The sequence below is a fragment of the Piliocolobus tephrosceles genome, chromosome 15 (assembly GCF_002776525.5).
Source record: "Piliocolobus tephrosceles isolate RC106 chromosome 15, ASM277652v3, whole genome shotgun sequence".
NCBI lineage: Eukaryota > Metazoa > Chordata > Mammalia > Primates > Cercopithecidae > Piliocolobus > Piliocolobus tephrosceles.
The window spans coordinates 45311900-45323806 of NC_045448.1; the positions used below are offsets into that span (position 1 = coordinate 45311900).

Below are 11907 nucleotides of genomic sequence, written 5' to 3' on the forward strand. Positions count from 1 at the left end.
AGAGCCCACTATGCCTTCTCAAAGGTTGGGAGTTGGTTCCTGAAGTTGAGGCATGGAGATGTCCTTTCTTGATTTTAGAAAAAGCTAAGAATCTTATACCAGTATCTCAGACACTGAGGACATGATTCTAGTCCTCTCTGATTCAACCAAAATGTATCAAAAATCCGCTACACAAAGGCCCATTAAGTTCTCCTGATATTAACCTCTCCAATGTAATCACTGTCCTCTAGCTTTTACCCCTAGACTGCCCGAAATTTAGGTAATGTCATTGCACTCCCAATGGTCTTCACCTCATATCATCCCACTATAGTAGCTATCACCAAGGTCACAAACAACCTCCACAAAACCAAACAAAATGAACATTTTCCAGTTTCCATCTCACCTCTCACCAGTATTGATGCCTTTGATCACTTCCTCCTTTTTGAAACCCTTTTTTCTCTTGACTTCAATAACACCACACTCACTTTTTCTCCCTCCTATTCCTGGCTGCTCCTGTGTTTTTTTGCAGGCCCATTTCTCTCTGCCCAGTCTTTAAATGCTGACAGGCTAGAAACCGCACAGTCATCTCATCTTGAGATGCACAGAAAGAGCGTTTAACAAAACTCAACATTCTTTCATGTTAAAAACACTCAATCAACTAGGAAAAGAAGGGAACTTAGCCTGACAAAAGCAAGGAAATGGAGCCTGCCCTAGAGCCTCCAGAAAGGAGCAGATCCCTGACAACACACTCCAATCTAGCCTGGTGACACCATGTTGGACTTTGAATCCACTGAACTGGGAGATAATAAATTCATGTCATTTTAAGCCAATTTACCATCATTAGTTATAGAAGCAATAGAAAACTATTATAATACAGCCATCTATGAAAAACTCTAATAATACAGTATAATAATGCAGCCATCCATGAAAAACCCACACCTAACAACAACTTAAGGGTGAAAGACAGGATATTTCCCCCTTAAGATCAAGAACAAGACGGGGATGTCTAGTCGCAGCACTTCCATTCAACATCTAATTCAGGGTATCTAATTCATGGTAATTAGGTGAGAAAAAGAAATAAAAAGCATCCAGATTGGAATGGAAAAGTAAAACTAGCTCTATTTGCACATGAAATCATCTTGCATACAGTAAATCCTAAGAAAATCACAAAAACTAGGCATAATAAATGTGTTCAGAATAGTTGCACGATACAAGATCAACAAGCAAAAATTAATTGTATGTCTATAACTAGCAAGAACAATCAGAAAATAAGACAATGATTTAATCTATAATGACATCAAAAAGAAGAAAGTACTTAGAAATAAATTTAAAATAAGTTCAAGACATATTCACCGAAAATGATAAAACATCACTGAAAGAAATTAAAGAAGACTTTAAAAAATGAAAAGTTGTTCTATTACCCTTGATTGGAATATGTAAAATATTGTTATGATATCAATACTCCCCAAATTGATCTACAGATTCAGGGCAATCCCTACTGAAATTCCAGATGGCTTTTTTGTAGGTATTAGTAAGCTCATTATGAAATTCATGTGGAAATTCAAGGGACCCAGAGGAACCAAAACAATACTGAAAAAGAACAAACTTGGAAGACTCACACTTTCTACTTTAAAAACACAAAGCTATAGTGATCAAGACTGTGTAGAATAGGCATAAAAATAGACATACAGATCAATGGAATAGAATTGAGAATTCAGAAAAAAAAAAAACTCTTACATTTTTGGTCAATTGATTTTGACATGGGGGAAATAGTATTTCAACAAATGTTGCTGAGACAACTGATATCCACATGCAAAAGGGTGAACTTGGATCCTTATCTCTCCATGTACAAAAGTTAACTGAAAAGGACCAGAGACCTTCACGTGAGAGCTATAAATACAAAACTTTTAGAAGAAAATATATATGTGAATCTTCATGTCCTCAGATTAGGCAATGGTTTCTTAGCCATGACACCAAAAGCACAAGTTACTAAGAAAAACGTAAATTGCACTTCACCAAAATAAAACACTTTTGTGCTTCAAAGAGTATAATCAATAAAGTGAAAAGATAACACACAGAATGAGAGAAAAATTTTGTAAATCATACATTTCACAAGGGACTTGTATTCAGAATAAAAAATGTATACACAATGCTACAATAAAAAGACTAATAATCCAATTTTAAAACGGGCAAAAGATTGGAATAAGCATTTCTCAAAAGAAGATATATAATTGGTCAAAAACACATGAGAAAATACTCACATTATTAGGGAAATGCAAGTCAAAACCGCACTGAGATGTCACTTCATGTCCACTAGGATGAATATAAAAAAACAGACACCTTTTCACAAGATGGCGCCGAAAGCGAAGAAGGAAGCTCCTGCCCCTCCTAAAGCCGAAGCCAAAGCGAAGGCTTTAAAGGCCAAGAAAGCAGTGTTGAAAGGTGTCCACAGCCACAAAAAAAAAGAAGATCCGCACGTCACCCACCTTCCGGCGGCCCAAGACACTGCGACTCCGGAGGCAGCCCAAATATCCTCGGAAGAGCGCCCCCAGGAGAAACAAGCTTGACCACTATGCTGTCATCAAGTTTCCGCTGACCACTGAGTCTGCCATGAAGATAGAAGACAACAACACACTTGTGTTCATTGTGGATGTTAAAGCCAACAAGCACCAGATTAAACAGGCTGTGAAGAAGCTCTATGACATTGATGTGGCCAAGGTCAACACCCTGATTCCGCCTGATGGAGAGAAAAAGGCATATGTTCCACTAGCTCCTGATTACGACGCTTTGGATGTTGCCAACAAAATTGGGATCATCTAAACTGAGTCCAGCTGCCTAATTCTAAATATATATATATATATATATATATATATATATATATATCTTTTCAACATAAAAAATAAAATAAAATAAAATAAAATAAATAAAAAAACAGACAATAACAAGTGTTGATGAGGATATGCAGAACCTAAACCTCATACATTGCTAGTAGGAATGTAAAATTAATGCAGCTGCTTTGGAAAAACAGTTTGGCAGCTCCTCAAAAAGTTGAACATAGGGAGCAACTCCACTTCTATATAAGAAAACTGAAGACCTATGTCCATACAAAAACTTGTATATCATTGTTTATAGCAGCCTTGTTCATAAAAACCATAAAATGAAACAACTCAATGTCCATCAATTGATGAATGGATAAACAAAATGTGGTATAGCTATACAATGGAATATTATTTAGTGATCAAAAGGAATAAAGTACTAACACTTGCTACAACATGGATGGATCTTAATATCATTATACTAAGAAATCAGACATAAGAAGTCACATATTGTACAATTCTACTTATATGAAGTGTCTAGATTAAGCAAATCCACAGATACACAAAGTAAATTAGTGGTTGTTAGAGGCTAGGAAGATGATGAAATCAGGATGAATGCTAATGGCTATGTGATTCATTTTTGAGGTGACAAAAATATTCTGGAATTAGCAGTGATTGCTGTGTAACCCTGTGAATATATTAAAATACTGAATTGTACACTTAAAAATGAATTTTATGTATGCAAATTATATCTCAATAACATTTTAATATATTAGCAAGACAAAACAAAACAGTGGATGGGCCTCAAGTTTTGGTCCCAAATCTATTCTTTTTCTGCATTTTCCCTGGGCAATCTCTTTGACTCCTACAGCTTCAGCTATAATTGAGGTTCCTGTCAATCTCAAGTTTTTATTTCTATCACAGATCTCTCCTCTGAGTTTCTCTGAATTTCCTACTTGAAGGTTTCAAAAGCACCTCTCGTTTGACATAACCCAGGCTAAAATTTTGCTTTCTCTTTCTCCACCAAAGCCTGGTCTTCCCTCAGTGTTGCCTATTCAGCAAGTGGCACAACCACCCACTGATTTACCAGAGTTGGAAATGGGAATCGCACTTTCTTGTTCTTATGACTTGTTGGTGTTGAGGAGGTACAATAAATGACGGTCCCTTTCCTCTGCTCAAGTTGATATTCAATGATGTCAGATTGATATGGACGAAGATCTTGTCAGCTTTATCACTGATAAAGCCAGTACAGGAAAATATGGTTTAGTTGCTTAGTACCAGGTGATTTCCCAACACTGAGCCCCAGATGTAGGCACACTGAACACTCATTCATAAGCAGAACCAACAACTGCAGCCTCCCCAAACAGGGCCCTGTCTCTGCCTAACTTAGGGCAAAGAGGAGCAGACAGGAATATGTATTTTCAGTGGTCAGAAAGAGGAGGGATCTGGGAGAGAGATATAAGCTTGGAATTTGTGGATATCTCAATTGTAGTTCAGCCATAAGAGTGGGAGATTGCCTGGGGAGAATATAGAGAAAGAATAGGATTCAGGACTAAGGCTTGAGACTGGTCAACTTTAAAGGCTGCATAGAGGAATATGAGCTTTTGATGGAGACAGAACACCAGCCAGAAAAGGAGTGAAGTAATTGTGGTGTTGTGGAAGTCCATGGAAGAGAGTGTTTCAAGAAGGAAGGAGGCGTCAAGCATCTTTGCGCCTGTTGTTCTCAGCTGAATGTTCTTCCCCACCTTTTTAGCTGCTTTAATTACTACTCATTTCTCCATCTAAATGGCATTTCCACGGGGAAACTTTCCTTATTCCTGACTACCAGGCCTGAGTTAATCTCTGTCCCCCTTTACATGCTCTTATGACCCCCGAAAATTTTCTGCAACCCCTTGTGTTGGCTGAAATGTCATTAATACAAATGTAATTTATTAATTGAAAAGTAATTAAATGCATGGGTATCATTCATGTCCCCACTTCACTGTTACTTCCATGACAGTCTATTCACCTCTCTAACCCTTTGCTAAAAAATATTGGTGAGTATATACCAGTTAGAATGGTGATCATTAAAAAGTCAGGAAACAATAGGTGCTGGAGAGGATGTGGAGAAATAGGAACACTTTTACACTGTTGGTGGGACTGTAAACTAGTTCAACCATTGTGGAAGACAGTGTGGTGATTCCTCAAGGATCTAGAACTAGAAATACCATTTGACCCAGCCATCCCATTACTGGGTATATACCCAAAGGATTGTAAATCATGCTGCTATAAAGACACATGCACACGTGTTTATTGTGGCACTATTCACAATAGCAAAGACTTGGAACCAACTCAAATGTCCATCAATGATAGACTGGATTTAAAAAATGTGGCACATATACACCATGGAATACTATGCAGCCATAAAAAAGGATGAGTTCATGTCCTTTGTAGCGACAGGGACGAAGCTGGAAACCATCATTCTCAGAAAACTATTGCAAGGACAAAAAACCGCATGTTCTCACTCATAGGTGGGAATTGAACAATGAGAACACTTGGACACAGGAAGGGGAAGATCACACACTGGGGCCTGTGGTGGGGTAGGGGGAGGGAGGAGGGATAGCATTAGGAGATATACCTAATGTAAATGATGAGTTAATGGGTGCAGCACACCAACATGGCACATGTATACATATGTAACAAACTTGCATGTTATGCACCTGTACCCTAGAACTTAAATATTAAAAAAAAAAAATAGTGAGTATATAAGCAAACCAGGGAACCATTGTAACAGTTCCCCGTAAGAAGGGGTAGGTTTCAGGCTCATGTGTGGGTGTTATTTTTGGAAATAGTGACGCTCAGTAGAAAATGCACTTGCCTACTATGATTCATATTTCCTACTAAAGAAAGATAGGGAATAAAATGTATTTGGACTTGAATTTCAGTGAGCTTTCCTTTCAAGAGGCACCATGGAGATTATCCTGCAAACTGTTGACCTTCCTGGAAGATTCTGAAAACCTACACCTGCGAATGGGAAGACACTTTGTGCTTCATGAGTGTTTGGTGAGTGACACTGAGTGCTTGACAGTGGGGAGGTCTGGGCTCTTTTCCATAAAGATTTTATGGCAGTGACAATGGGATGAGAGCATTTCTCACATGCAGCAGAGCAGTTTGTCTCGTGTAGCTCTCCTGTGCTTGCAGCAACGAACCTTTGATGATAGTCCTGCTGTCTTGCACACCACATATACCTTCTTGTGCTCATTTGTACATCTTTTTAGTCTTATTGGGCTCTCTCTAATGGAGAGATGCAGTGATCAGTGTCACAACTAGGTATGTGGTCATAAAAAACTCATGAGCTAAAGTCCTCTGATGTTTGCGGTTTTCCTCCTCCACTTGTAAATGTCAGCTTGAAGTTGGGTGATTCTAGTCACCCATCGGGTGTGAGCTGGGCTCCTATATGGCCCATGTCTGGGACTTCTTAGATGTACCGATTATTGGGTGATGATGGAAATTTGGGCCTGGTCACCCTTAAGATCTGTGTTAGCCCTTCTTCACACTGCTATAAAGAACTAGCTGCAACTGGGTAACTTGTAAACAAAGAGGTTTAATTGACTCACAGTTCTGCATGGCTGGGGAGTTCTCAGGAAACTTAGAATCATGACAGAAGATGAAGGGGAAGCAAGGCATATCTTACATGGTGGCAGAAGAGAGGGAGACGAAGAGGGAGAGGAGAGGAGAGGGGGAGGGAGGAGGGAGAGAGAGAGGGAGAGTGGGCGAGAGGGACAGGAAGAGAGGGAGAGGGACGGAGGGGGAGGGGGGGGGGGAGAGAGAGAGAGACAGAGAGAGTGAGAGAGAGAGCGAGAGAGAGAGAAAGCAAGCGAGAGAGCGAGCAGGGGAAGAGCCATACACTTATCAAACAACCAGATCTCGTGAGAATGCTATCACGAGAACAGCAAGGGGGAAATCCACACTGATGATTCAATCACCTTCCACCAGAGCACTCCCCCAACATGTGAAGATTATAATTTGAGATGAGATTTGGGTGGGAACACAGAGTCAAACCATATCAAGAACCATCTGTGCTTAATATGCCTCTGCTCATTATTGGGATTTAACTCAATGACAGTATAAGTTACTGTGAATATTCGCTGAAAAGCATAATCTACTGACCTCTGCAGGGACATTAAAAGGTATCCTACCAGAACTCACAATTTTGTCTTTCTTTCCAAAGCTTTCCTGGAGTAGCCTTTGACTAGGGGTAGAGATGGAGACGTACAGAAGAATGCATTTTGGAGAAGAATCATTTTCTCCTCTCTTCTTTGACAAGGATTGATGGGTGTCTGGTTAAACAAGTGGCATCCTGTACACCCCGACCTTGGCCCTTGCCACTACCTCCTCCTTCAGAGACTTGGTTGTCCCATAGTAGCTACCTGTACCCACCTAAGGCCCCTGCCTTTCATGTGGTCCAACTCACACTGTTGGGGACCAAGAAAAATAAGCTTAGCACAGTCTTAGGAGCCACACAGACTTGGATTTGAATACTTGGTGACCTTGGGCAACTTACTTAGCTTTTCTGGAGCTCTGTTTCTTCACCTGGAAGACTGAGATAATAGTACCCACTGCCTCATGAAGTAGTTGGAGGAATAAATGAACTAACACAGACAAAGCAGAGTGCCTGGAACATCAAGTTGTCCAATAACTGTCAGCTATCATCATTGCTGTCATCATCATCGTCATTATATCCATCAGTAAATTTTAGTTACAAGTGACAGAAGCACAACTTAAATGAATTTAAGCAAAGAAAGAAAATAGTTTGGCTTGGTTAACTGAAATGTCCAAGCACAGGCTTAATCCAGAGGTTCAACAGCATCATCCATGCTCAGTTTGTCTCTGAATCTCCCTTCGCTTTTTGTTCTATCTTGACTTCATCCTCCAGCAGGTGGACAAAAGGATAACTGAAGGATCCTAGCCCACAGAGGCCCAGTCTCACTTCTCCGCCAACCACAAGGCCTGTGTGAACCCATGTGTCCAAGCTCCAGCCACAAACCCATCTCCCAGAATACAGCCTCCCCTTGTTCTCAGAAAGGCAGACTGTGGAAGAGGCTTCCATGGGCCCTGAAATAGGCTCAAGGCTCTTTGGGAAGGAATTCCAGGGTCCTGGGCATCAGGAGCATGGTGTAAAAGTGGGAATGGAAAGGATGCAGGCTCAAGATGGGCATGTTCACTTGTTCCCACAGAATAGTCACCCCATTGGGAAGGGTAGGGCCAGATGAGGGCCAGAGCAGAGCTTTTTAATGTGCAGGTGCCCTGGTTCCCAGGTCTAAGAGAGGTATTTATTTACTAAGTAGCATATTTATTCACATAGTGATTGCTGTGAAACAGTCTAACACAAAGCAATCCAGGATATGATTACGTGTTGCAGAGGTTTTAGAGAAGAGAGGGATGGATGCCAACAGGAAAGAGGGTCTTGGAGGATGGAGAGATTGGGATAGGCCCAGGGTATAGAGAAGGCATTCCAGGTGAGGAGAGCTACGTGAACAAGAGGCGGAGAGATCACACTAGTTCTGCCATTTGTCGCCACAATGGGGAGCCCAGCCTAGTAAGACAGAAGGTGTGTGCGAGAGAAACAGGAGAAGGCTAGGGGATGGGGGTGGGAGTGAGGGGGCTGGAGGAAGCATTTAGCAGGGCTCTAAGGGGGAGGCCAGCTCCAAATCTGTTACCATAAGAATTAGGGAGTCTTTGAAGTTTGTGAATAGAGGATGACGGTTGGAAGTGGTGATTGAGAAGCTGGAGCTGAAAGCATGATGCTGGTGGATAAAATGGCTCAAAGCTGAGATCTAGGCTAGTGGATGAGGAACCAGACAGGGGCTACTGTGAGGATGACAAATTAGGGGGAAGTAGAGAAGGAGGAACGCTCATACATAGTCCACAGAAGAGGCTACACTAACAAAGTGACCATATCCAGATCTGATGTCCCCAGAAGAACCAAGTACCTAGCACCAAGCAAGTTGCATACGAATGTGTTGCCAAGTTCAGCTGTTGCAGTAGATGGATGGACACATGTCCAGTCTTTTTTGGTGGTTCTGATGACCATCTTAACTGCATGAGGTGTTTGCTTTTCAATATTATTCCAGTCTCGTGATGGGCAAATTAAATTCAGTGACTCCATGGGGCTTGGCCTGGCCAGGGTTACCACCTCTGTGTGTCCCATGGACAGAGCTGGCACCCTGGGCTCAGGCTGATGCACTGGTGAAGTTCCTGTGGCCAGAATGGAGGGCTTTTCTCTGGCTGGCTTTGCTGGGCAGTTTGTAGTGCCCTGTTTGCAGGTCCAGGTGGGTCCTGCCAAAGCCGTGGCTCCTACAGCATGGGGCATACACAGGGACTCAAGGGTATTCCTGGGAGTGAAAAAATCATGCACAGCCATGTGTTGCAGTTCTAGCCTTTAAGCTGGGCAATTTACAATTACATGGTGTCAGTCAACCCATAATTGTTTATTACCATATACTTTGCATTGTGTTGAATGCTGCATGAGACACAGAATAGATTCAAAGGACTTCTAAAGAGTCTAGAGGTTTTGGGTCAGAGGACTTTGGTTCAAGTCCCAACACTACCATTTACTGGTTATGTGGACCTTAACAAGTCTTTCAACAGTTTTCTTATCTGTAAATTTGTCACACAAACACAACCTATCTGACAACATTGATAGAGAAACACATGAGATAGCTATAATGATACCATAAACTGACAGATATTTATTCTAATTGAATATGTGGAGAATAAAAAATGGATAATTTTGTAATGTTAAATAATGAAAATCCTCCAGCTCTATAATTCAATAGTTCTATGAAACTTTTTCTTTCTCCTAGGAAACATGTAATCTGACTGTAGGAATAAAACTAAGACACATGTATAACAGCAATGAATATAGGAGAGAAAATATACCATGTTTTATGAAACAGAGCATAAGAGCCATTTGGTATTTTCTCAACTTTGGTGTCATTTTTTTCCTTCCTGGTTATCACATCTCTAGAAGTATCTGGTTTCTCCATAGGCTCCTGAATGTGGAAGTATCTGTAGCTAAGAGACAGTCAGAAGCTACTGTCTCCCCAGCCCCTGTTTGCAGATGAGATGACCAAGGCCTGGGGAGGAGAGGAGTCCTGCGTTGCAAAGATGGTGCCGTTAGGAAGTGGTAGGACCAGGACTTGACCTCGAAACTTCTGGTTCTTTCCAATCTACTCTGCTGCCCTCCGGCCTGGCAGTCATCCACAAGGTGTGAGATCTGGGTGCTGAAGATCTGGCCTCCCCACTTCACTGCAGGCCACTCTTTGCTTTCCTGTCCTGGGTGGTCCCTGACATATAACCCTGTCTTTATAATAATTTATTTTGGCATGAAAACACACACACACACACACACACACACACACACACACAGAGAGAGAGAAGAAAGGGAATTTTCAAGTAGGAAATAGGTGGGGAGATAGGTAAGCCAGCCCTTGGCGCTTCTGTCCCCCAGCAGGGTGCACTCCCCCTGACCTTAGACCTTCTAGGCCCACACAATCCTCATCTCAAGGAAGGATGGCCCATAGCTGCTACTCTCTGTGCAATCCCTGACCGGAAGAGAACGGACCATGAGATCCAGGAGAGAATTTGCAAAAATGCCTGACTCTGACCCTATGAGCTGGAGTGGAAGAGGAAGGCGGGGCCACCAGAGCAGTTGCAGCAATAAGAACTTGCTTTAGGTGCTTCGGTGCTGGGAGTGGAGGGGAGCAGTTATCAGCCTCCCCCGGAGCTGAGCACTGAAGCAGGGAGCATCCAGGTGCTCTTCTTGGTTTTGCCATTTTCATATCTGGTAGGAGCTACTAATCCTTCATTACTGAAAACAACTTCTTTATCCAGGACCCAATCACTGTGAAACCTCATATTACCAGGGTGCTGTTTCTTCAGTTTCTACGGTAACCTATTTTCCTAATGATGTCCCTGAGGCCCTGCAACACCCTGGAACACCTTCTGAATCATTGAGGGAGTATGCGGTTGTGTTCAGTCTAGTTTCAATGTGAAGGGATTCTTACTGTGTTTTTCTAAAGCATGAAATAAATGGCAACTCATGGGAACTACTGAAATGCTCTAGAGAAACAATAGACACCTGTCTATGGAGTGACAGTATGGACCAGTCATTTCAGCCACTCTGGATGTCCTGACATCCATGCTAATCTATGCAGGGATGCATAGATTATATGCATCATATGCATATGGTGAATCCATGTGTATCTACCTCAGCTCTGGTTCTATCTATGATGTTCTGTGTTTGTTATCTGGGGTTTGAGGACATGCATTGTTTGCTTATCCTGCTTTGCTCTTTGACTGCAAACTCCTCAAGAGTATGAAACATCCCTCACTGGTTCTCCATCTTCCAAACATGCTCCACTGCTGATGGTGCTCACCCAGGTACTAAGTCCATGGAACTGCTAAGCTCACTACAGGGCCATCTCTAGCCAGAAAACTGCCAGTTCCCTCTAGACAAGTATCATCTGCAGAAAAATAAACATACCTTCCAAAAGTGATCAATCTTTGGGTCTGAATTTCCCAAGTACTTTGGCTCTTTTTCCTGGAAGTCAGTCTGCCAGCAGATCTCCAAGGAGAGCTATCCACGCCAATTTCTGCCTGCTCTCCTCACATATTGCCTTAATTACATTATTGCCTCCAGGGACAGGAGGTGGTGAACTGAATGGGGGAAACAGCAGGCAGGGCAGAAGCAATAAGGAAACTTTGGCAATGATATGATAAGGGGCACAGATGTGGCCTTGCATTCTTTCTATGAAGTGACCTCTATAACTCAAGAGGACAAGAACCTTATGTGTCCAGTTTCCCTTTATATTCTTAGCACTGAGGTGAGTGCTCAGTTTATGTTCAATAAATATTTGTTGAAGGAATGACACTTGGCTTCCAAGCCAGTTCAGCCCTTCATGAACTCTCTGGGTCTTTTGCTTTTCCTCATCTCTAAACTTAGAGGGCTGCTGCTGTAGTTCATTTACACTGCTGTATTATATTCTACTGCATAGATCTCAGACATATCATGTTGAGTGGGAAAGAAAAGTAAATATTAGATAATGACATGCAATATTAATTGCCATCT

At 41.9% G+C, this 11907-nt stretch overlaps 1 pseudogene; it reads left to right on the forward strand.

Annotated features, from left to right (window-relative positions):
* The first annotated feature begins 2330 nt into the window (after nucleotides 1–2330).
* On the forward strand, nucleotides 2331–2844 carry LOC111550418 (annotated as a pseudogene).
* The last annotated feature ends 9063 nt before the right edge of the window (nucleotides 2845–11907 follow it).